A 26,985-nucleotide genomic window follows, 5' to 3' on the forward strand; every position below is an offset into this window, starting at 1 on the left:
ACATGTAGGTGTGAATGTATCTCCCTGGGCAGGATTAGAAGGAACAGATACTTTTTGCCAGGTGTGTCTAGAGTTTCATTAGGATGACTTTTTGGTGGAAAGGAGAGATGTTCAATGACTGTGTGTAACCTCAAACAAGAGTTTGTCAACTTCCCTAGTGTCCCAGAACTATTAGCTCTGTTTTAAATGTTTTGTGGCGTTTTAGGAGGACCAGGATCCACTTTTTACTAAGTAGGCTGTTGTGGGCTTCTAAGGCCACATTAAGGAAGGCAAAGCCTGGCTTGAATTAGAATCTTAGGAGAATGTGTTAGTTGCGTCTTGTTTGTGGGGAAATTATGGAAATGAAAGTGTGAACATTTACAACTTAGTAAAAAAAAAACCTTCAAATTAGGCCTTGGAGCCTATTGGTAGGTCTCGTGGTAAGACTCTTGGAAAGGTACAGGTAACTGACCACTGCTGTACTTGTGCCGTATAGTGATGAGAGGTGTACTTGCAGTCAACTGTGCTGAGCTAATAAGGCTGAGGATGATAAATGTGAACTTTGATTATGCTGAGTGAACTGTACTGAGCTTTGTAATCCATTCAGGTATTGATCGTGCAATTCTGAGATCAATGAGATAGATGCACCAGCTCAGACAGGCTGATTGTGGTTCCAACCCAGACCAGCCTGTGTGCAATTTTGATCTGGACTTAATGAAAAATGGTTGGGCATCAAAAAACCTGAAATGGACCTTAATCACACAGACAGTAACCTTTACAGATGCGTATGCCAGGGGATCTGTATGTGTATACTTGGGGATCTGTATACCTCCTGGTCCTAGAAGCTAACATGCCCACATGTCTCTTCCATAGGTCCTGATTACATTAACCTTCCTCCATATTTTTACATATGTAAATTTTATTTATTTTTTTCTGTTTAATTTATTTGGAGTCTATGTACTCATTCTATCAATCTAAGTCCAATATTGTTATTTATATGGTGGTCATGTTTTTCACTCTTTACAATCCCTTTCTAATTTTGGCTCTTTCCTAAATAAAAAACTCATTTTATATGATAGATATTACAGGACATAATGTCAAGAAAAATGGAAAAATCAGCTTACCATTGGGGTCTCTGTTTGTGATGTTTGATCATCATCCCCTTCTTTTTTCTCTTTGAGGACTCTCAACATCTAGGTATACTTAGCTGTAAATCCGGCCTTTTAATTCTTACTCTGTGTTCTTCATCAATAGATGAGGGGGACAGAATGACATACATGTTACCTATCTAATGGGGGAAAAGTGACAATTATAAGAAAGTGGAGGTTTAAAAAGGACTATTTATTTAAAAGATAAGGGAATGCAGGAAAGATAGTTAAATTAATGCTTAACCTTAACATCAATCTCAAAGCTATGGTAAATAAGGGAAGATGAGATTGTTACCTCCAAATTAATCTTTAATAGAAATTATACATTAGCTATACAAAACAGAGGCAAAACACCAAGTGGGGGAAAAGGAAAAATAAAAAAGAAAATCACCACCAATCTTACTTAAACCAGATGAATTTCCCTTAGGTTTCCTTAATTCCCTTAAAATATTCCAAATAACCAGTTTTCTTTTTCCTTTTAGCCTCCAGGGGTGCCCACCAAGTCTGTGCCATTCTCTAGGACCACAGAATTTTCCATCAGCCTTCTCTTCCCCAGTACCCCCTAGATTAGGTATAGAAGGGGTTTTCTCATCCTTTCTGACAACTCTGGAATGAAAGGGATCATAGTCATAAGCATCACAGTCTTTAAATATCCACATGACAGAACCATAAAGTTTGGGCACTTTGTCAAAATAAATTTATAACCCTTAGAAATGCTTTATTTTTCTTCACTCTCTAAAGCATTGGTATCATTTTGCAAGGTTCAGTAGCAGGCCTGAAAGATTAGGAAAATGAGCTTATGGCCCCAACATAGCTCTTAGTTCCTGGGTATCTTGGAATCATGGTGATACCAATGCCTTCTTGAAACAATGCTGTAAATCTTTGGCACAACTAATATTTTTATTGTTGGGTGCTATAGATTCATAGAGATTGCTTAGTTATGACTGGTCCATTTGCTTATCACATAAAACATCTTGAAAATACAGCATCTAAAATGTGAGAACCTTTAGGGTTTCTGGAGGTAAAATCCCCTAAAACTGACGCCCCATGAATTTCTTGCTCTCAAGCCAGTCTGCACTCGGCTTCCAAAAATTCTTGAAAGCTGTCATGTAACTGTTTCTGTCAGTTTATGGCTCCAGGTAAGCTGATCTCAGCTGTGACTCTCTGTATTCATCTATCTCTCCAGATTGAAGGATGGCGGTTTGCCCTAGTAGTTTGCCTCAATTCTCTGTGGAGTCCAAGAGAAATCATTGATTTTCAGTTTGTTCAGCTATTTTCTTATTATAAAGATGGGAGTGATAACCTGCAAGCTCTCCACTTGTCAAAGCTGAAATTGGAATAGCTTCCTGCATGGTTTTTAGAAAGGAAAACATCATTACTGTATCTTGCATGTGAGTTGTTGCTAGGTAATTATTAATTTCTGAACTCCATCATATTGCATGTAAATGAACTGAAGTTCTTGTGACTTTTCAGTCATTTGCTTTTATTAAGCCCAGTTTTCCCCATTTTGTACTTCTATGGTTAGAGTTTTAAACCCTGGAGCAGGATTTTACATAGATATCTTAAACTGTATAGATATTCTAGGTATATATGAAGCAGTAGTCATTACTATAGGTAATGAAATACAGATCTGCATGGAGCTTTATGACATAACTCAGATTTGGCAAATGGTACATCAGGGAGTTAGGGGGCTGAGATCCAAAGGGAAGAACAGTGCCTGATAGAGCCAGAGTATAGAGAACCAACATGAAGATTAAGTCAGATGCAAATTAGAGGCTTCCAGAAGAGATGGGTTAATGATAATATTTCTTGAAACCAAGGAACAGTGGAAGGACTAGGGGAAGGAAATTATGACAACTATTTTAAAATATTACAAGAATGTTCAATAAAGAAGAGATTGAATTTGTTTTTGTGTCTATAGAAGTTAATCCCAGAGCTCATGGATGGAAATTTAGAAGCAGACATGTTTTAACCCAATACAGGAAATAACTTTCTAATGGTCAATATTCTCTGAATATGAGCATAATAGAATATTGAGGCCTTCTAAGTTATTTATAAAAAGAATATGGCCACAAACTGGGAATTAGTCTAGACAATTTTAAGCCATAGTCTTTTGTTATTATAGGCAATACTTACATATGGTCTTACATGTTGTTTCATGGAGGTTTTCATGATTAATCATGAGCCCAGACTTAGGTAGTTCTCATGTTATATCACAAATAAATTTTATCTCCCAGCTTTTCAATTTATCTAATTTTGATTTTTGTGTGTATGCTTGTGTTTAATATAAATTCCTGTTAAGAAAGTTTCAACAGATAAGAATGGATTATAAAAAGAAAACAACAACAACAAAAGAACAAAGGCTCTGAACTGCCACATAGCACCCATATTTGCCATTGGAACCAAAGATAAATGATGGTTTAGAAATAAGTCTTTGTGTATTTTTGCTCAAGCACCTCCTTAAAAAATTTTGAAAAACTCTATAAATGACACCTATAATTTTTCACTGTAAGCTTAAATAGTTGCAAAAGATATGGGTGAATTCAGATGAAGAGAAAATATCAACATTTTTATTTTTTATTTCATTAAAATTTTTTATTTAATATTTATTTGTTTTTGAGAGAGAGAGCACGAATGGGGAGGGGCAGAGTGACAGTGAGACACAGAATTAGAAGCAAGCTCCAGAATCTGAGCTGTCAGCACAGAGCCCGATGTGAGGCTCAAACTCACGATGAGAGGTCATGACCTGAGCTGAAGTCAGACACTTAACTAACCGAGCAACTTAGGCACTACTCAACATTTTTTAAATTAAACTATTTGTGGGCAGAGTTTTGAGAATAGTGGAATAAGAAACACAGAAAATCCTTTTGCCACAAGATAATGATAAAATTCAACAAAATTGTTAAAAACAACCTCTTTAGCATGCTGAAATTGATCATAGGCTTTATATAAGAGCCAAAACTATTAAATTTAGAAGAAACAATAGGAGAACATCTTTTTTTTTATTACGAAATTTATTGTCAAACTGGTTTCCATATAACACCCAGTGCTCATTCCAACAGGTGCCCTCCTCAATGCCCATCACCTACTTTCCCCTCCCTCTCACCCCCCATCAACCCTCAGTTTATTCTCAGTTTTTAAGAGTCTCTTACAGTTTGCCTCCTTCCCTCTCTGTAACTTTTTTCCCCCTTCCCCTCCCCCATGGTCTTCTGTTAAGTTTCTCAGGATCTACATAAGAGTGAAAACATCTGGTATCTGTCTTTCTCTGTATGACTTATTTCACTTAGCATAACACTCTCCCATTCCATCCACGTTGCTATAAAAGGCCATATTTCATTCTTTCTCATTGCCAAGTAGTATTCCATTGTGTATATAAACCACAATTTCTTTATCCATTCATCAGTTGATAGACATTTAGGCTCTTTCCATAATTTGGCTATTGTTGAAAGTGCTGCTATAAACATTGGGGTACAAGTGCCCCTATGCATCAGTACTCCTGTATCCCTTGGGTAAATTCCTAGCAGTGCTATTGGTGGGTCATAGGGTAGATCTATTTTTAATGTTTTGAGGAACCTCCACACTGTTTTCCAGAGTGGCTGCACCAGTTTGCATTCCCATCAACAGTGCAAGAGGGTGCCCATTCCTCCACATCCTTTCCAGCATCTATAGTCTCCTGATTTGTTCATTTTAGTCACTTTGACTGGCATGGGGTGGTATCTGAGTGTGGTTTTGATTTGTATTTCCCTGATGAGGAGCGACGTTAAGCATCTTTTCATGTGCCTGTTGGCTATCTGGATGTCTTCTTTAGAGAAGTGTCTATTCATGTTTTCTGCCCATTTCTTCAATGCATTATTTGTTTTTCGGGTGTGGAGTTTGGTGAGTTTGTTATAGATTTTGGATACTAGCCCTTTGTCTGATATGTCATTTGCAAATACCTTTTCCCATTCCGTTGGTTGCCTTTTAGTTTTGTTGATTGTTTCTTTTGCAGTGCAGTAGCTTTTTGTCTTGATGAGGTCCCAATAGGTCATTTTTGCTTTTAATTCCCTTGCCTTTGGAGATATGTCAAGTAAGAAATTGCTGCGGCTGAGGTCAGAGAGGTTTTTTCCTGCTTTAGGAGAACATCTTTGTGTCATTGGGTTAGGCAAAAATTCCTTAAATAAGATGTGAAAAGCATAAACTATAGAAGAATAATTGGCAAAATGGACTTCATCAAAATTAAAATTTTGCTCTTCAAAATTCATGGTTAAGAACATAAAAAGACAAGCCATAACTTGGAAGAATATTTGCAAAACATATTAGATAATGGGCTTGTATTTAAGATACATAGAAGACTCCAACAACTCAATAATACAAAGACAAACCAATGTAAGAAGGGCAAAAGGATTTGAACAGACTCTCATAAAATAGAATACACAGATCATCAGGAAAAAAAGAAAGATGGTCAGCATCACTAGGCATCAAGGAAATTCAAATTAAAGCCAAAAACAGTTGCTACTACATGCCTGCTAGAATGGCTAGAGTTAAAAATGCTGTCAATGCCAAGTATTGGTGAGAATGTGAAGCAACAGGAAATCCCATTATTGGTGGGAATGCAAAATGGCAGAACTATTTTGGAAAATGATATGGCAATATCTAATAAAGTTAAACATACACTTAATATTGGACCTAGCAATACTACTCCTAGGTATCTACCTAAGAGAAATGAAAGCATATATTCACCCAAAGATTTGAAAATGAATACTGCAGCACTGCCCATTATATCCTGGTTGGAAACAGTTCAAATGGTCTTCAGTTGGGGAATGGAGAAACATACTGGTATTCTACTTAGAATTGCAAAGGAGCGATAAAACATGGCTGGATCTAAAAACATTTTGTTAAGTTAAAAAGTCAAACACAAGAACTATATTCCATTGAAGATTCATTTATATTAAGTCCAAGAGAGTATAAAACCAGAGCGAGTAAAGCAGACCAGAGGTTGTCTGGGCTCGGGGATGGGGGAGATAATGGACTGAAAATCAAAGAAGAACACCTTTTCCTGTGATGAAGTGTTCTATACCTTAATTAGAATGGTGGATATATGTTTGTGCACAATTACCTGTATACTTTAAATGAGTGCATTTTATTATATGTAAGTTAAAACAATAAAACTAAAACGAAAAAAACCCCGAAGTATTCTTTAATAATATAAAATATTCATTTTTTTCCGTTTCTCTTGAAATTGTTTATTCATCCTACTACACACAGAGAATTTTATCCTAGTGTAAAATATATTTATGCTTGTAAGTCTTTTACTAATCATCCTAACATATTTCTCAACAAGGCAAATAGGAAAATACATTGAAATATATATTTCTTATATATTACTAATACTGCTACACAAGTCTTTAAGTGTTATTTTTCTTCTTGATTGAGTGATCTCTATAACTATAATTAGTATAGAATTGATCAAATTGGTATATATTTCAAATTTTGAAAAATAATTATCTAAATTTAATAACTAAACATATGGGAAATCCACTTTTTATTTTGGAGGGCAACTGGCAAGGATTTATCTATTTTCTGAATTTTGTAGAGAAAAAAGTGAAAACTAACAATACCAAGAGTCTCATCTGGTGGTTTGGATTTCCTGTCTTCAGAAGAAGAAAAGGAAAAAAATATAAAACAGGAAAGAAAAGAAAATGGGATTGTCCCAAGTATTTCTAAAACTTAAAAAAAAAGTAGTCATAATCCACAAATGTAATTAATACGGTTTTATAAAAATCTTTTTTTGCTTTTCATTTCCAAGGATTTGAAAGTTAGAAAACAACTCTACTGTAGAGTAGTCAAAGCCAAGTAAGGTAATTAATACTCTTAAGCAATATATTATACTTCTGATTAGTTGCTTGCCAAAATATAGGACTCATATCCAAATAAACGTTTTTTTTTTCTCATTTACTGTTTTGCTCCCATTCCCATTTATCTACTCTAGAAAAGAATTTTTTTTAAAGATCACCTATTCTTGTCATACAGGTTTTACTAGAAATTAACAAAATATGCTTCCTAAAAACATTGGCTATTACTATCTATCCCAGAACTTAAACTTATTAATACATATAGCTTATGCCACTGTAGTTATTTTATGCATTACTGGCACTCTCCTAGAACTTACATGTGTGTTGTAAAGTCATAATTGGTAGCAGATGCGAATTTTAAGACCTCAGAATTTATAGGTGGAAATGTTTCTGGGATGTCAAGGCAGATTTCTTCAAATAGTTGGATTTTCTTCCATGATTTGGAGCAGTTTCCAGTAGAGCACAAGTCGAATGTTAGAGGGAAGGGATTTTTCGTCATGAAGCTGCGGCTGTCTTTGAACAGACAAGTGGAAATATCAGCAGACTCCATCTTTTGTAAAGGTATCTTCTGGCATTCTGGGAAAGCTATAATCTGTGCCACGTGGCAATTGGATCCCATCAATGCAATTTTTTTTTTGTCTGTTAAAGAGGAAATAAAAATGATTTGCTGTAGACTTGGTTTCCTAAGTGTATTACCCATCTTCTTATTTACCTATGTATCTATCCATATCTTAAATTTTCTGTACAGTATTTCTACCAACACTTCATTAATCTTCAATTATTAATCTAATTTTTCTATTATGTATAGTAGACATACATGTTCACCTATCATCCATTGATTTATTCTTTTTTCGTCTCTTTTAATATGCTATCTAAACTCTCTGCTTATCTGAACTCTATTCATGAAAACTATCTAAATTATCCCTCCCTTTCCTTCTCTTCCCTTTTATAAGTATCTTCTGTATTTGGCCTAAAAGTAACTAGCAATGTTATGTGGTCAAGATTGCTAAATTGCTTTTCTCAACATGCTTTATTTTCCTCCATCTCAAAGTTAATAGCCCTCAAAATCTTATATATATCCCCCCATCTCTTATCAATTCTACTTTTCCGTCTGACTATCGATGTAAGTAAAATATCCTTATTGGAGGTCATATTGTGAATGGGCATCATAATACTCTGAATACACTGCAGCTTACTTTGGATGGACCAGAAGAACTTGATCCTTTGTTTTCTTGCTTCTCCATTTTCACGTGCCAAGGAGTCATCTCATAAAGGCTTATTTTTGAGTGTTAGTGAGATAAGTGAGGTAACTGAAAGTGTCTTGTCATCAAGATATAATTCCCTTCTGATGTTTCTGCTATTACAATCCCAACCCAATGTGGAGAGTGAAGCCCACACACCCAGTCTTGCAGGAGAGATACTTGGGAGATGTGTATGATTTTTGCTTTTCCTTCACTCTCTATATCTGATTTCTGATACTATCTGTTTCAAAGTTTCTTTTCTTGAGGCACCTATAAGATTCAATTCTTGCTTCTCATATACATTGGTACCTTCCTAAATTCAGATAAACTGTTCACTACATGAAAATGCCCAACAAATGTGTGAAAATAATACATTGTTGTATATAGACACAATACATTATTCTATGATGATATAGCTGTATAATTTGTTTGCATGCATTTATATATTTATATGTGAAATACATGAACAAGTGGAATCAAGTAAAAATAACACTTTATGCTAATATTTAATGATGATTAATGTATGGTAATTAAGCAATACATTATCACAATAAGCATAATATTGCAAATAGTATATTATCACTTTTACATGGACAAACAACATTTTGAGTTTTTCTGGTCTATGTTATTCCTATAATACATGTAATTTCTGCTACTACTGACTGTTCTCCTATAAATGGTACTCAATGTACCATTTATACTCCTCTTTGCCACCCACCACCCCTAACACACACACATACACATTACAGTGTAAAGAGCCTCACCTTAATTTTCTCCACCTGGAGCCTTCTTGCTCAGTACTTCTCTGTTTTGCCCTTACAGTTCTCATTTCTCACTTGAGGGATTTTTGAGTAATTGACTCCTTCCCCACCCATTGCCTGTAGTTTAGGAGACCGGAGAGATGGAAACAGTGACCTGTTTGCAGTGGCAATAACTCTGGAAGTGGCTGGAGGAGGGAGGGAAAATGGACCAGCCTGGAAGAAGAGATAAAACAATAACTGTTTTTGAAAAGGGAATAGAGGGAGGAGAAGAGAAAATTCAGGGTTGGAAGGAGAGAGAATGAAAGAGAGAAAGGGGCCTACCTGAGCCATTCCTGCTGGCAATTCTAACCCATTTCCTAGATTTAACTCTAGAGCCAGCTAGGGCTAATAGCAGAAGTTCAAAGACAATCACGCTCAACAGGTATTTTCGGGGCACATTTCACTTGCCAAGCACTGTGCTAGGTACCTGCCATAAACAGTGATGGAGATATAGGTCTCACTGTTAAAACTAGGTCGCTCAAGGAGAGAAGTAAATGAACGTTGAAAAAGATGTGGTTAGTATCCAAATGGGGGAAATTACTTCCGTGCCATTGGAAAGAATAGGACGGGAGGGGATCTAACTCAGACTTGGGGGCTTCAGGAAGGCATCCCAGAAGAAATGTTTTCACAGAGACCTACAGTGTGGGTTGAAATGAGCTGGGCAATGGTGAGGTCTGTACCATGGAGGGTGCAGGAGAGAAGCAGGAATGCAGCAGCTGTAAGAGCCAGTGCCAGCTCCTGGGCATCCGATCAGAGCACAGATGGAGTCGGAGGCAAAGTGTCCCTCTGCACTCTTCCCATCCTCCTCTTCTCCCAGGCCTCCTCCCTGGCCCCCAAACACATCAAATCTTCTGTTCCTGCTGATATTGCCTGAACTTTCCAAAACAGTTGATAAGTTACTAAGAGATCAAAGGTTTTAAAATGCAAATCTCATGGAGAGTTTGTGCCGGCGGTACTGAGTTTTAGTCAAAGTATAAATTGCAATGTAAGATTGCTTCCCATCTTAATGTAGAAAGTGCCTAACAAAATCACCCGATGCTTAAATTCAGACAGAAACAGAAGTGAGTATAGACAGTTACACACACTCAGCTTATTCTTGGACTGAATGCATCTTAGAAGCTGCTTAAAAACAAAAAGGAAATACTGTGATTCATTCTTTTTATAGGATATGAGATATCAGTGGGTGTTAAATAAGAGCATATTTGGTTTTGTAGACAAATGATTTTCAAAATTCTAGAATTAAAAGGCATTGAGAGAGAGAGAGAGAGAGAGAGAGAGAGAGAGAGAGAGAGAGAATTTCTTCACTGTAGAGTTTCCCAAAGCTTTAGTATGCCAATAGTTTGTGAATCTCTCAGTGGGGATGACTGGGCCCCCTTTCCCAAACTTACTGTCTATGTAGCCCTTTTATCATAGAATCCCTGTTAACTTCTTACTGAATTTGTGTTTTTCAACCGGGAAGAAACACCGCATGTTTGGATTTTTCCCTCAGTGATGTACTACGTTGAGAATTGTTTTAACTTGACATGTAGTCAGTCAATGTGTATATTTCTGTAAAACTTTGTAATTCCCCTTTGAGGGTGAAGAATCCTTTTAGTGTGCAACTCTTCTAGGAATAGAGAATGAACTATTTCTAGAGTCTGATAGGTCCTCTTAAGATTGTGGGTCACTCCTTGTTATTTAAGAAAAAATAGGTTGAGATAGTGTTCTGAAGTCCAAGTGTGTTTTGTGTAATATTATAGACATGAGAAGTTTCCCAATATGACAGTCCTTTCTCTTGCAACTTTCTCTCACAAAAAAATTTATTTTTTATTTCCCGTCAACTAAGTATAATCCAAAAACCTTTGGGATAATATATTCTAAACTTGTACCTAAAAGTCTCAGCAAAGATTACTGAACAAGGACATTTTTTATGAAGACGTTTTTTTCCCCCAAGGCCAAGACATTGCAGTAACATGTTGTCTGGTATAAATAAAATCTACCAGGTAGTGAGAAATTTCTCATACTCCCCCATCCACCCATTAGTTGAGCATATTAAGCGAACTTGGAATTAATCATGTTGGATCAGTTTACTTTAATGAGGAAGGCACTGATGATATCTGTCCTCAAATTCTGGCACAAACTATTTCAGGCACTGAGATAATTATGTTTGTGAGGCCTTTAATGAGGAAACTGTCCCAGCTCAAGACTTAGTTTAGGCAAAGGGATTATTCTGAAGGCTTAGACATGGTAGTTATGCAGATCTCAGCTCCTGGAATCTTAAATGAATGTGAAAGAACTAGCTAATAATCAGGACAACTCACATGCACGCTCCTTCCCTTCTCCTGTCTTACAAAAGCTAAAAGGCTCTTATTCTTAGGTAGATTTGTATACATACATACCTCAACTACTATTAAAAAGGAAGCATTTGAAGATATTACATTTTCAAATGGTATTTCTAAGAATGTTTCACATTTACTAGGGGGAGACACTCGGTCCCGTGTTTAGGGATTGAATAAACTCGGCTGCTGAGCCCGAGCCCGGCAGCAAAAAAAAAAAAAAAAAAAAAAAAAAAAAAAAAAAGAATGTTTCACATTTAAATGCAGTTTTCAATATTTTAAAAAAGAAAAATCATATTTATTAGAAGGAAGGCAGCTGTTATGGGGTGAATTTTATCTCTTCCAAAAAGATATGTTAAGATCCTAATCCCTAGTACCTCTGAATATAATCTTATTTGGTGATAGGATCTTTTACAGAGGTAAACAAGTTAAAATGAGGTCATTAGGTTGGGTCTTAATGTCATACATCTGGAGTAAAGAAAAAAGGAGAGAAACAGAGACAGACATGCATACATGAAGACACCCAGGGAGCAGATATTCATGTGATTGGAATGATACATCTCAGAGCCAGGGAAAGCCAAGCATTGCTGTAAGAGACACGGTGGGATTTTTTTTTTTTCTGAGAGCCATCAGAAAGAGACTGTGTGGTCCTGCTGACACCTTGATGTCAGATGTCTAGTCACCAGAGATGTGAGATGATGAATTTCTGTGGTTCTGAGCCACTGAGTTTTCTGTACTTTGTTTCTCCAGCCCTAGAAAATGAATATGATGACTCTGTGGTTGAAAGCACAGGCTTTAGGATGTTGGCTTCCAAAAATTATACTGAAGAAACTTCTGAAAGGGGAGTTCCAAAAATATTTATGAATTTGACAGTTTCAGTGGGTTGGGGTTTTTCAGCCATCCCATATAACAAGATGAAAGAACTAATACTAGTTTACAAAATTTTATATACTCATTGTGTGTGTATGTGTGTGTGTGTGTGTGTGTGTGTGTGCGCGCGCTGTTCTTCTCTGCTTCTCAGTAAAACTACAATCTTAATGGGAACCTCAGGAGAAGAGATGAGAGAGGAATCGAGGGAAGAAAGTAATTGATAATACCTCGTGGGAAAAATAAATTTATTTAAAAAATTTTTTTTTCAACGTTTATTTATTTTTGGGACAGAGAGAGACAGAGCATGAACGGGGGAGGGGCAGAGAGAGGGAGACACAGAATCGGAAGCAGGCTCCAGGCTCCGAGCCGTCAGCCCAGAGCCTGACGCGGGGCTCGAACTCACGGACCGCGAGATCGTGACCTGGCTGAAGTCGGACGCTTAACCGACTGCGCCACCCAGGTGCCCCAAAATAAATTTATTTTAAAATAAAATGTGAAAGTTGTGGGGAAATCGGTCATTTAATCATCTCCTTGAAGAAGTTAGAGTTTTAAAAAATATGTTAGCAAGGTACTGTCACTTGGTCACAGTTAATCTAGATTTGTGAGGTATAATCTGCCTTTTGCTGCATGGAAAGGCCTTTGTGTCCAGTGGCAGTCAAGCTGTCAAAAGCAATGAAAGTGACCTCTGAATTAGTAAACATTCATTTACTAAAGGAAATGGGTATTCTTCATTTGTTCATTGTTCATCTGTTTCAGTAACCTCCCCACTGCCTCAACCACAAAGTATGCAATTTCATGAAGAAATCTTCTATATTTAATGACCAAGACTTTTGCTAAATATGACAGACCATATACAGATAGCATAGCTTCTAATGATTCTCTTTATGAATCATGTCTTGATGAAGGAAGATTTGGCCTCAACCTAACTGTGTTACCAGTGACTAAGCAGAAAAAATGTGCATTGAGTATTTTCTGTGTGCCAAGCAGTACACTAAGTTTCTAATATAGGTATCTTATTTAATCCTCATGTAACTTTCTGAAGTGGATGTCTAGGTTTTACAGAAATTGAAGATGAGAGGTGAGAAAATTGCCCAAACTTCTGGTTCTGATAGGAGCCGGATAGCGACTCCATTCCTACCTCTTACCACTTACTACTACCGAAGCAAAAAAAAGAAAGAAAGAAAAATAAACCTGAAGAATTCATCTCTATGGAAGGTAAGAGAAAAAGGAAAACTCATAAACCCCAAATTTTATATAAGTATGGCCAAAAGATCATAACAAACAGAATAAGCTTACCACTCAATGCCAGAACACAATGGAAAAACACTAATAAGATACTCATGAGAGTGTGAACCAAGCATTTTAGATTCCACCAAGCTGTCCCTTAAATAAAAGACTATAGACAAATAATTTTAAACATAGGTTAACTGAGGAAACATCCCCATGGATCCTTTATGAGAAATCTACTAACAGCTAAGGGATAGTCATCAAGAGATAAACAGTCAAATTTTAGCAAAAAAGACTAGGGGCAAATCTTGACTATATTTATCTTTAAACTAAAACAAAGATGGAAATTACCAAGAGAAAGCAGAGCTCAGGATGTTGATATTAGACCAGGCAGCCAAGCCAAAAAAGTATTAAGTAAGACAAAGCATGGTCCTTTGTAATGGTTAAATTCACATTAAAAATATAAGATTTGTGAGCAAATATTCTTCATACAACATACCATAATACTCTTAAAGCTTCTGTAAACAAAGAAAAAAATGATTTCTACAAACTAAGAACAACTGCTCTTCAAGTGCCCCTAGATATTTATAAAAATCGACTCACAAAGAAAATGCCAACAAATTTCAAAAACCAGATTGTAGACTATAATTTGTGACCACGAAATAATAGACTAGAAACTGTCATATAAAATAAATACAAGAGAAACTCCAACCTCGTGAAAACATCTTTGGAATTTTAACATTTTATTTGAAAACAACCTGAAACTTACAAAAAAGCTGCAAAAGTAAGAACACAGAGAATATTCATGCATTTTTCTACCCAGATTCATCTACAGTGAAGATATTCCCTATTTGCTTTATTTTTCATCATTTGTGTTTGTTCTGCATGTGTGCGCATATGCAGGTATATATATATATTTTCCTGATCATTTGAGAGTTAGTTCATATATCAAGGCTCTTTACTTTTTTACGTGACCATCAAATACCTCAGTATTTCCTAAGAATAAGCGCATTCTCAGATGTTTCCACAGTACGATTATCAACTTCAGTGTCATATTAACACAATGTTTTTATCTAATCTACCATCCATATTTCCATTTTGTCAAGTATCTAAATATTATCCTTTACAGCATGTTTTTCCCTCCAGTGGAGGATTCATTCTAGGATCCAACATTGTTTTTGTTTGGGATGTCTCCTTTGCCTCCTTTAATCTGAAATGTTTCCACAGTCTTTGTCATTGATGACATTGCTGCTTTTGAAGGGTAGTCTCTCTCCACCTTTGTTTTTAATGTGATGATCTTTATTGGCCTGCTTGATGTTTCCTCATGGTTAGATTCAGATTATACATTCCAGGACCGAATAATACATTAGGGATGTGGTGTCCTTCTCAGGACATCTGCATCCCGATGCACGCCCGTGTCCACTTGCTCTTCATTAGTGATATTAATTTTAATCACCTGATTAAGGTCTACATTTTCCCACTATTTACTGTTTATTTTTTTCCATTGTAATTTAAAAAAAATTAAAAAAAATTTTTTTTAGGTTTATTTATTTTTAAGACAGAGACAGAGCATGAATGGGGGAGGGTTGGAGACAGGGAGACACAGAATCTGAAACAGGCTCCAGGCTTTGAGCTGTCAGCACAGAGCCTGACGCGGGGCTCGAACTCACGGACCATGTGATCATGACCTGAGCCGAAGTCGGCCGCTTAACCGACTGAGCCACCCAGGCACCCCTAAAAAATTTTTTTGGGGGGGGATCCTGGGAAGATGGCGGCGTAGGAGGATGCTGGGCTCACCTCGTCCTGCTGATCACTTAGGTTCCACCCACACCTGCCTAAATAACCCAGAAAACCGCCAGAGACTAGCAGAAAGAGTCTCCGGAGCCAAGCACAGAGGCCCACGGAAGAGGCCCACGGAAGAGGCCCACGGAAGAGGGCCCACGGAAGAGGATAGGAAGGGCGGAGAGGCGGTTCGTGCTCCACGGACTGGTGGGAGGCAGCCAGGGTGGAGGGGCGGCCCGCTGGCCAAGCAGAGCCCCCGAGTCTGGCTTGCAAAAGCGGAGGGGCCGGAGGAGTGTGTTCCGACAGCAAGGGGGACTTGACATCTGGAAGGTTATAAGCTAACAGCTCTGCTGGGAGAACGGGAGGGCTGAGGACAACTGGAGGGAGAGTTGTTGAGCCCCGGACGACAGAGCTCAGCTTGGCGGGGAACAAAGGCGCTCGCCAGCGCCATCTCCCTCGCCCATCCCCCAGCCAAAATCCCAAAGGGAACCAGTTCCTGCCAGGGAACTTGCTTGCACCGCGCAAACACCCAACGCTGTGCTTCTGGGGATCCATTCCTCTGGAGGGTCTGACTCCCTCCCAGTGCCGCAGGGCCCCTCCGGAAGTGGATCTCAAGGAAAAGCGAGCTGAGCCTGCCCCTCCCGCCCCTGTGCATCTTGCTGATCCACCCCAGCTAATAAGCCAGATCTCCAGCACCACAAGCCTGGCAGTGTGCAAGTAGCCCAGACAGGGGCCACACCACCCCACAATGAGTCCCGCCCCTGGGAGAGGGGAAGATAAGGTACACACCAGTCTGACTATGGCCCCAGTGGTGGGCTGGAGATAGACATCAGGTCTGACTGCGGCCCCGCCCACCAACACAAGTTACTCCAGACAGCACAGGGGAAGTGCCCTGCAGTTTCGAGCCACCCCAGGGACTATCCAAAATAACAAAATGGAATAATTCTCCTCAAAAGAAACTCCAGGAAGTAGCAACAACTAACAAATTGATCAAAAATGATTTAAGCAATATAACAGAACAGGAATTTAGAATAATAGTCATAAAATTAATCGCTGGGCTTGAAAAAAGTATAGAGGACAGCAGAGAATCTTGCTACAGAGATCAAGGGACTAAGAAATAGTCATGAGGAGCTAAAAAATTCTATAAATGAAGTGCAAAATAAAATGGAGGTGACCACAGATCGGATTGAAGAGGCAGAGGAGAGAATAGGTGAACTAGAAGATAAAATTATGGAAAAAGAAGAAGCTGAGAAAAAGAGAGATAAAAAAAATCTAGGAGTATGAGGGGAAAGTTAGAGAACTAAGTGATGCACTAAAGAGAAATAATATACGCATAATTGGTATTCCAGAGGAGGAAGAGAGAGGGAAAGGTGCTGAAGGTGTACTTGAAGAAATAATAGCTGAGAACTTCCCGGATCTGGGGAAGGAAAAAGGCATTGAAATCCAAGAGGCACAGAGAACTCCCTTCAGACGTAACTTGAATCAATCTTCTGCACGACATATCAGAGTGAAACTGGAAAAATACAAGGATAAAGAGAAAATTCTGAAACCAGCTAGAGATAAACGTGCTCTAACATATAAAGGGAGACCTATAAGACTCGTGACCGATCTCTCTACTGAAACTTGGCAGGCCAGAAAGGAATGGCAGGAGATCTTCAATGTGATGAACAGAAAAAATATGCAGCCGAGAATCCTTTATCCAGCAAGTCTGTCATTTAGAATAGAAAGAGAGATAAAGGTCTTCCCAAACAAACAAAAACTGAAGGAATTCGTCACCACTAAACCAGCCCTACAAGAGATCCTAAAGGGGATCCTGTGAGACAAAGTACCAGAGACCTCGCTACAAGCATGAAACCTACGGACATCACAATGACTCTAAACCCATATCTTTCTATAATAACACTGAATGTAAATGGACTAAATGCGCCAACCAAAAGACATAGGGTATCAGAATGGATAAAAAAACAAGACCCATCTATTTGCTGTCTACAAGAGACTCATTTTAGACCTGAGGACACCTTCAGATTGAGAGTGAGGGGTTGGAGAACTATTTAGCATGCCACTGGAAGTCAAAAGAAAGCTGGAGTAGCCATACTTATATCAGACAAACTAGACTTTAAATTAAAGGCTGTAACAAGAGATAAAGAAGGGCATTATATAATAATCACAGGGTCTATCCATCAGGAAGAGCTAACAATTATAAATGTCTATGCGCCGAATACAGGAGCCCCCAAATATATAAAACAATTACTCACAAACATAAGCAACCTTATTGATAAGAATGTGGTAATTGCAGGGGACTTTAACACTCCACTTACAGAAATGGATAGATCATCTAGACACACGGTCAATAAAGAAACATTGGATGATACATTCCAGGACCGAATATACATTGGATCAGATGGACTTGATAGATATATTTAGAACTCTGCATCCCAAAGCAACAGAATATACTTTCTTCTTGAGTGCACATGGAACATTCTCCAAGATAGATCACATACTGGCTCACAAAACAGCCCTTCATAAGTATACAAGAATTGAAATCATACCATGCATACTTTCAGACCACAATGCTATGAAGCTTGAAATCAACCACAGGAAAAAGTCTGGAAAACCTCCAAAAGTATGGAGGTTAAAGAACAGCCTACTAAAGAATGAATGGGTCAACCAGGCAATTAGAGAAGCAATTTAAAAAATATGGAAACAAATGAAAATGAAAATAGAACAATCCAAACGCTTTGGGATGCAGCGAAGGCAGTCCTGAGAGGAAAATACATAGCAATCCAGGGCTATGTCAAGAAACAAGAAAAATCCCAAATACAAAATCTAACAGCACACCTAAAGGAAATAGAAGCAGAACAGCAAAGGCAGCCTAAACCCAGCAGAAGAAGAGAAATAATAAAGATCAGAGCAGAAATAAACAATATAGAATCTAAAAAAAACTGTAGAGCAGATCAATGAAACCAAGAGTTGGTTTTTTGAAAAAATAAACAAAATTGATAAACCTCTAGCCAGGCTTCTCAAAAAGAAAAGGGAGATGACCCAAATAGATAAAATCATGAATGAAAATAGAATTATTACAACCAATCCCTCAGAGATACAAGCAATTATCAGGGAATACTATGAAAAATTATATGCCAACAAATTGGACAACCTGGAAGAAATGGACAAATTCCATTTAAACACCCACACGCTCCCAAAACTCAATCAGGAGGAAATAGAAAGCTTGAACAGACCCATAACCAGCGAAGAAATTGAATCAGTCATCAAAAATCTCCCAAAAATAAGAGTCCAGGACCAGATGGCTTCCCAGGGGAGTTCTACCAGACGTTTAAAGCAGAGATAATACCTATCCTTCTCAAGCTATTCCAAGAAATAGAAAGGGAAGGAAAACTTCCAGACTCATTCTATGAAGTCAGTATTACTTTGATTCCTAAACCAGACAGAGACCCAGTAAAAAAAGAGAACTACAGGCCAATATCCCTGATGAATATGGATGCAAAAATTCTCAATAAGATACTAGCAAATCGAATTCAACAGCATATAAAAAGAATTATTCACCATGATCAAGTGGGATTCATTCCTGGGATGCAGGGCTGGTTCAACATTCACAAATCAATCAACGTGACACATCACATTAATAAAAGAAAAGATAAGAACCATATGATCCTGTCAATCGATGCAGAAAAGACATTTGACAAAATTCAGCAACCTTTCTTAATAAAAACCCTCGAGAAAGTCGGGATAGAAGGAACACACTTAAAGATCATAAAAGCCATTTATGAAAAGCCCACAGCTAACATCATTCTCAATGGGGAGAAACTGAGAGCTTTTTCCCCGAGATCAGGAACAGGACAGGGATGTCCACCCTCACTGCTGTTGTTTAACGTAGTGTTGGAAGTTCTAGCATCAGCAATCAGACAACAAAAGGAAATCAAAGGCATCAAAATTGGCAAAGATGAAGTCAAGCTTTCGCTTTTTGCAGATGACATGATACTATACATGGAAAATCCGATAGACTCCACCAAAAGTCTGCTAGAACTCATACATGATTTCAGCAAAGGTGCAGGATACAAAATCAATGTACAGAAATCAGTTGCATTCTTATACACTAACAATGAAGCAACAGAAAGACAAATAAAGAAACTGATCCCATTCACAATTGCACCAAGAAGCATAAAATACCTAGGAATATATCTAACCAAAGATGTAAAAGATCTGTATGCTGAAAACTATAGAAAGATTATGAAGGAAATTGAAGAAGATATAAAGAAATGGAAAGACATTCCGTGTTCATGGATTGGAAGAATAAATATTGTCAAAATGTCAATACTACCCAAAGCTATCTACACATTCAATGCAATCCCAATCAAAATTGCACCAGCATTCTTCTCGAAGCTAGAACAAGCAATCCTAAAATTCATATGGAACCACAAAAGGCCCCGAATAGCCAAAGGAATTTTGAAGAAGACCAAAACGGGAGGCATCACAATCCCAGACTTTAGCTTCTACTACAAAGCTGTAATCATCAAGACAGCATGATATTGGCACAAAAACAGACACATAGACCAATGGAATAGAATAGAAACCCCAGAACCAGACCCACAAACGTATGGCCAACTAATCTTTGACAAAGCAGGAAAGAATATCCAATGGAAAAAAGACAGTCTGTTTAACAAATGGTGCTGGGAGAACTGGACAGCAACATGCAGAAAGTTGAAACTAGACCACTTTCTCACACCATTCACAAAAATAAACTTAAAATGGATAAAGGACCTGAATGTGAGACAGGAAACCATCAAAACCCTAGAGGAGAAAGCAGGAAAAGACCTCTCTGACCTCAGCCATAGCAATTTCTTACTTGACACATCCCCAAAGGCAAGGGAATTAAAAGCAAAAATGAACTACTGGGACCTTTTGAAGATAAAAAGCTTCTGCACAGCAAAGGAAACAACCAATAAAACTAAAAGGCAGCCAAAGGAATAGGAAAAGGTATTTGCAAATGACATATCAGACAAAGGGCTAGTATCCAAAATCTATAAAGAGCTCACCAAACTCCACACCTGAAAAACAAATAATGCATTGAAGAAATGGGCAGAAAACATAAATAGACACTTCTCTAAAGAAGACATCCGGATGGCCAACAGGCACATGAAAAGATGCTCAACATCGCTTCTCATCAGGGAAATACAAATCAAAACCACACTCAGATATCACCTCACGCCAGTGTGAGTGGCCAAAATGAACAAATCAGGAGACTATAGATGCTGGAAAGGATGTGGAGAAACGAGAACCCTCTTGCACTGTTGGTGGGAATGCAAACTGGTGCAGCCACTCTGGAAAACAGTGTGGAGGTTCCTCAAAAAATTAAAAATAGATCTACCCTATGACCCAGGAATAGCACTGCTAGGAATTTACCCAAGGGATACAGGAGTACTGATGCATAGGGGCACTTGTACCCCAATGTTTATAGCAGCACTCTCAACAATAGCCAAATTATGGAAAGAGCCTAAATGTCCATCAACTGATGAATGGATAAAGAAATTGTGGTTTATATACACAATGGAGTACTACGTGGCAATGAGAAAAATGAAATATGGCCCTTTGTAGCAACATGGATGGAACTGGAGAGTGTTATGCTAAGTGAAATAAGCCATACAGAGAAAGACAGATACCATATGGTTTTACTCTTACGTGGATCCTGAGAAACTTAACAGAAACCCATGGGGGAGGGGAAGGGGAAAAAAAAGGAGGTTAGAGTGGGAGAGAGCCAAAGCATAAGAGACTCTTAAAAACTGAGAACAAACTGAGGATTGATGGGGGGTGGGAGGGAGGGGAGGGTGGGTGATGGGTATTGAGGAGGGCACCTTTTGGGAGGAGCACTGGGTGTTGTATGGAAACCAATCTGACAATAAACTTCATATATTGGAAAAAAATAAAAATAAAAAAATAAAAAATAAAAAAATTTTTAATGTTTATTCATTGTTGAGAGAGACACACACACAGAGTGTGAGTGTGAGAGGGTCAGAGGGAGGGAGACACAGAATCCAAAGCAGGCTCCAGGCTCTGAGCTGTCAGCACAGTGCCTGAGACAGGGCTTGAACTCACGAATGGAGAGATCAGAACTGAGCTGAAGCCAGACGCTTAACCCACTGAGCCTCCCAGGCACCCCTATTTTTTCCACTGTAGGTAATAAGTAATCTTTGGGGAGATTTACTTTAAAATGGTGTACATGTCCTATGCTCATCAGAATTCCCCCCTACACTTAGCATAAATTGATGAATCATCTCATAACTAATCTTTACTATGATGGCTACAAAATGAAGATTTTCCATTTCCAGTATTCTCTTTGTATTTACCAGTCAGTAATTGGCATTCTACTATAAGCAAGGCTGTCCCTTTGTTCCTCCTCATTCATTTACTTACCTGCTGTAAATGAAGTCAAGGATTCCAATTTTTAAAAATATCTTTAATCAATTATTGCACATTAATTGGGTCCTCAAATTGTCCCAGATTTGGACAGTAGGAACCCCGTTATTAAACTGGCTCTTGTCACTTTGGGACATGCCTCCATCTTTTTTTTTTACTCCCTTCCTCTCTTTCTGGCACAATATGTCCTGGGCTCATTTTGTTCTCCTCTAGAATCAGCCATTTCTTCAGGGATCTCTGGTTCTCTTCATCAAAGACCTATATCTCCACATTGAGCATATTCATTCCTACTGGTGTCTTTGCTTCTTAGACCTTTTGCACACAGTGCTCATGAAAGTGTAGGAGAAAAATACTTACATGTCACTCTCGTCAAAAATAACCCCAAAGCTTACTGACTTGAAATTCAAGGTATGTTTAAAACAAAACAAAAACTCCATCTAAAGAAAACCTACATGTGAAAACTTATGGAACACAAAATATTATTTGAAATCAAATGTCTAGCCTTACATGATTTCATTAGTAATAATAAAAGAATGAAAATAGAGGAACAAATCATTAATGTTCACCATAATAAACAATAATCACAGAGACCTACGGACAGCCAAAGGAAAGCAAAGCAGAATTTATGACTTAGAAAACAAAGGTTAGAAATGTTTGAGATATACATACAAACAATAAAATGTAGATAATTCTGGCAAGTCCATAATTTAAAGAAAATATATTTGGATACATTTTCCTTTATGGGCCTGAAGATTCCTTTAATACTTAAATATATTCTAATTATTTACTTTCTCTATCTTCTTGGAAAATAAAAATTGTGACTGTTCACTCCTTTTTTAAGTTCTTCAAGTTCTACCATGACTTGCATGACTTGCATAAGTGATTCACATTACTGCAACCAAAGATACGTGCAATATTTATAATTTCCTAGAGGAAATTTTGTATAAGATGCATACTAATTTACTCTTTAATGTTGGTGCTAAAGAAGAGAGAAAGACCTGCCAATTAAATCTACTTTGCCATGGAAATGCTGCTAGGATAAGTAATTTCTGACCCGAGAGTGGTCATATGGGGTCTGGGATCCTCCTGCGAAGAGGGTACTTGAATGCAAACAAACTCCTCTGCTCTCTGCTTGCTGAAAAGCTGGGTGATCTATTTTGGCAGATGATGGTTTTGTGGGGCTTTTATATAATTCGGAGGGATTCAGTTAAAGAAAGAGGATGCAAAATGATGTAAACACAATTTGGGAAAAGAATAATTGTTTACTTAGAATGAGAGAGGAAATCATGACCACCCACTGAAGGCTTAGAGACTGAGGTCTCATCTGACCCTCCTTCAGGCCCTTTTCCACTCATGCTACGTATTTTCATTATTCTAACCTGGCCTCTCTCTCAGCACCTAGAATACTGAACACTCTCCAACAATTCCCAGTACTTGCAAGGGATCCACGTCAAGTGAGGGGAGTGAAGATTATGCTCCATTAACTTCACAATCAATCTTCCTCTGGCTCAGACTTGTGAAAAACATCTACCACCTGCCAGGCATTATTGTAGGTGTGAGGATACAACCCTGAATAAAGGTGCTGTTTTTATAGACTTTATAGTCTAGTGGTGGGATGGGATAGAGAAAGTCAGTAAGGCAAATATGAATATAAATATGCCAAGATGGTGATAAGGGCTATGGGGAAAAAGTTGGTAAAGGGAGAGGGTTCTGGGGAGAATTTCTAGATACAGTAGTCAGGGGGACTTCTCTGAAAGGATGAATTTGAAGTTAAGATCTGAAGGAAGTGAAGGAGTCAGTTACACATGTAGGGACACAATTCCCCCCCCCCCCCGAAAAAAAAACAGGAAGTAAATGGCTCTGGCATGGAGGGGTGCTTGCCTTACCAGTCTGACTGGAATAGAGTGAATCAGGAGAGTCGTGGAAGATGAAGTCAGAAGATAAGGAGGGAAAAATCACACAGGATCTTATAAAGTTTTTGGCTTTGATGCTGACTGAAATGCTTTTTGGTCAGAGGAGTGTTGTGATCTAGCATGTGTTTAGAATGGAGGGAGGGCAGGGGTGGAAAAAGGGAGACAAACTAGGAAGCTTTTAAGATAGTGGTGATTTGGACTACTCAGGTAGGGAAAGATGTAGTGACAAGTGGTAAAGGTTTCAGTGTATTTTGAAGGTGGAGCTGGTAAGATTTGCTGGTAGATTGAGTCATGGGAGAGCTAGAGGAGTCAATGATGAAATCAGTGTCTTTGGCTTGAATAACTGGAAGAAAGAAGTTTCATTTCCTAAGAACAAGAAGTCCTTTCCTAAGAACAGGAATTCCTTGGGGGTGTTCCAGGGGCTATGGCAAAGTGTGCTGATGGTTGAGATCTGGAGTTCAAATTTGAGCTTATTGAGGCCCAGGTGGCTGTTGGACATCCAAATGGAGATGTTGGTGCTATTTAATGATCTGGTGCCTGAGGTTCAAAGGAAGCATTAGGACTGCAAATGCAAATTTGTGTCACTGCATATAGATAGGCTTTGCAGCCATGGATTTATTAGATTACCTAAGGAATGAATTTATAATGAGCCTGGGGCACTCAAAATTTTATAGTTTGAGAAGATGAGGAAAACCAGCAGAGCTTGAAGAAGAACTGAGTGAATGGGTATCATAAAAACCATGAGAAGTGTTTGAAGAAGGAGGAAATAACTTTGTCAAGTTCTGTAGATAGGTGGAGTGATATTAAGATTATCTAAATGTTTTGTAATGTATTTGTAGAGAATATAGGGCCAGTAGAATAGCAATTTAACTGGTCTCTGGGTCCCTTGGTATCTTGAAATTGCTGCCACATTGCTGACATTAAATATCCTAAAATTCAAGTCTAGTCTAGAGAAAGTAGTCAGCTGTCCACAATGTGGTAACAAGGCAGGAACAGGTAGACTATAGTTTGGGGGCCTCAGCAGATTTTATAGCATTGAGCTGCCCAGATAACAGTCCAGGACTTTCTGGGGAGGCAAAAAACAGGGAATAATATTAAATCGAAGCCTTCTCCTTCTCCTCCCTCTCCTGGGGTTTGTGGAACCTTGCATACAATTGCTGGCAGACAAAGGCAGGGAGAAAAACCTGGCTAGCTTTGCTCTCTCTCTTTGTTTTCTTTCATTTTGCTTTTAGCTGAGGAAGAAGGTATGTTTTAGGAAAGGTAATTCTTTTTTAAGTGGAATTATTAATTTTTTTAATGCACTAATGGCCAAAACTTGTTCCAGCAAAAGTGTAAAACCTTCTTTAACTTTTTTTAAAATGCAAAAATATTACTGTTCTGAATGAATACATGTGTAAAGGTGACTAAGCAAATTTTTGAAGGATTGTTACCTTTATTTTAGATAGATTCCAATCAGTCAACTTGAATGGAGTCAAGAAATTAAACTGTGTTTTAAACCAGTAATTTTGTTTTTCACTATAACTTTACACTCCAAATGAAATTTAATTTCTGAATAGCTAGTCTGGAAATTGACAGTCACTTTGAATTGGTTAGTATACATACTATGACAGCGTGCTTAGAATATAGATGATGCCTGACTTTAACGCTTTTTCCACCCATCCCCAAGATTAAAATGTTAGGAAGCGGGGGCGCCTGGGTGGCTCAGTCGTTTGAGCGTGCGACTTTGGCTCAGGTCATGATATCGTGATTTGTGAGTTCAAGCCCCGTGTCGGGCCCTGTGCCGACAGCTCAGAGCCTGGAGCCTGTTTCAGATTCTGTGTCTCCCTCTCTCTCTGCCTCTCCCCTGCTCATGCTCTGCCTCTGTCTGTCAAAAATAAATAAACATTAAAAAAGTTTTTTTTAAATGTAAGGAAGGAAACAAAAGTTTAGGTGTAATTTTAATTGTATTTGAGCCCTAAGTGAGAGACTCCACTGTCAAATCACTTCTTTGGTAAATACAATGGAAATTTATGTTCAAAAGTTCTGGTTCCAAACTTTTGGAAATTGACATTAAAATGAATATTAAAAATATATGTATTTAACAAAGTTGAAAAATTTTTTCTTATTGATTGAAGATTTCCTTAACTCAGGCTTCTAGCATAAAACAATAACATTTCCATTGGTAATTTAATTTTTTTGGAGGACTCTTAATTTTTCCAGATTATCTGCATTTCATTATTGAAGGGGCATTTGTCACTGAATGCAAAACAAATATGACATATTTTAATCCTTGAAGACTCAGACTCTTACATAAAAACTAAAGTTATCAAAGATGCTATGGTTGTCACTTTGAAATTTCCCTAAACTAGCCTTTATACCAAAATTCTGAAATTTACCATTTCCTTAATTGGTTGAAGTATTGGGGGTGTGTGTGTGTGTGTGTGTGTGTGTGTAAAATGGACTGATTTTACAATTGATATGTGTTCTAAATCACACATACACACTAACATATGCATCCTAGTCTATATTTTGTGGCAAAGTGAAAACTTAATGGAAGATGTAGGTATTTCAAAGAACTGAATACACTTACTCTCCCTTTTATTTCTTTTCTCTATTAAGAGTATGCTGATGCTGTCTAAAATGTCATGTCTTTGTATTTTCCGATGTATTCCTGAGAGAGGATTTCTTTTTCTTACTGAAGGATACAATAGTTAGATGAGAATAATAGCAATTGATTTCCTACCTATGTTCATGTGAAACAATACGAAGTGAACCCCTATCACTCAAATTTTGATTTTTAATATTATTTTCCAGTAATTAAAACTAGAGCTTTTCAGGGTATACTTCAATCCAAGAAGAATTTTTATTTTCCTGGCCAAATGCTTTTGAAAGTATCTGAGGGTAATATAAAAGGGAGAGAAACAGACTTGAGATTTTAAGTGGCCAAGCAGTAATTATTAGATCTGTAGATAAAGGAAACAGATGGAATCTGTAAAGGCTGTTTGCCCACTATGATACTCTAAAAGGACAAGTATTACAAAAGGTCCTAAAAGAAACGAATATGTGAGTTTCTGGCAGTATTTACTAAAATGCTACATGTCATTCCATAAGTCATACACTAAAATTTGTGCGACACCTAGGGTAACACACACAGAAGATATATACAAATCTTTAAAAAATGTTATACTGGGGGCACCTGGGTGGCTCAGTAGGTTGAGCGTCTGACTTCAGCTCAGGTCATGATCTCGCTCATGGTTTCGAGCCCCATGTTGGGCTCTGTGCTGACAGCTTAAGCCTGGAGCCTGCTTGGGATTCTGTGTCTCCCTCTCTCTCTGGCCCTCCCCTGCTCATGCTCTGTCTCTCTTAAATAAGCATTAAAAAAAAAATAAAAATGCTATACTTATTGTTACTTTCATCACTCTTATATTAAAAGTATTATGTTAGTGTTATGTAATAATGAATTTAAAATAC

The sequence above is a fragment of the Lynx canadensis genome, chromosome D3 (assembly GCF_007474595.2).
Source record: "Lynx canadensis isolate LIC74 chromosome D3, mLynCan4.pri.v2, whole genome shotgun sequence".
Classification (NCBI taxonomy): domain Eukaryota; kingdom Metazoa; phylum Chordata; class Mammalia; order Carnivora; family Felidae; genus Lynx; species Lynx canadensis.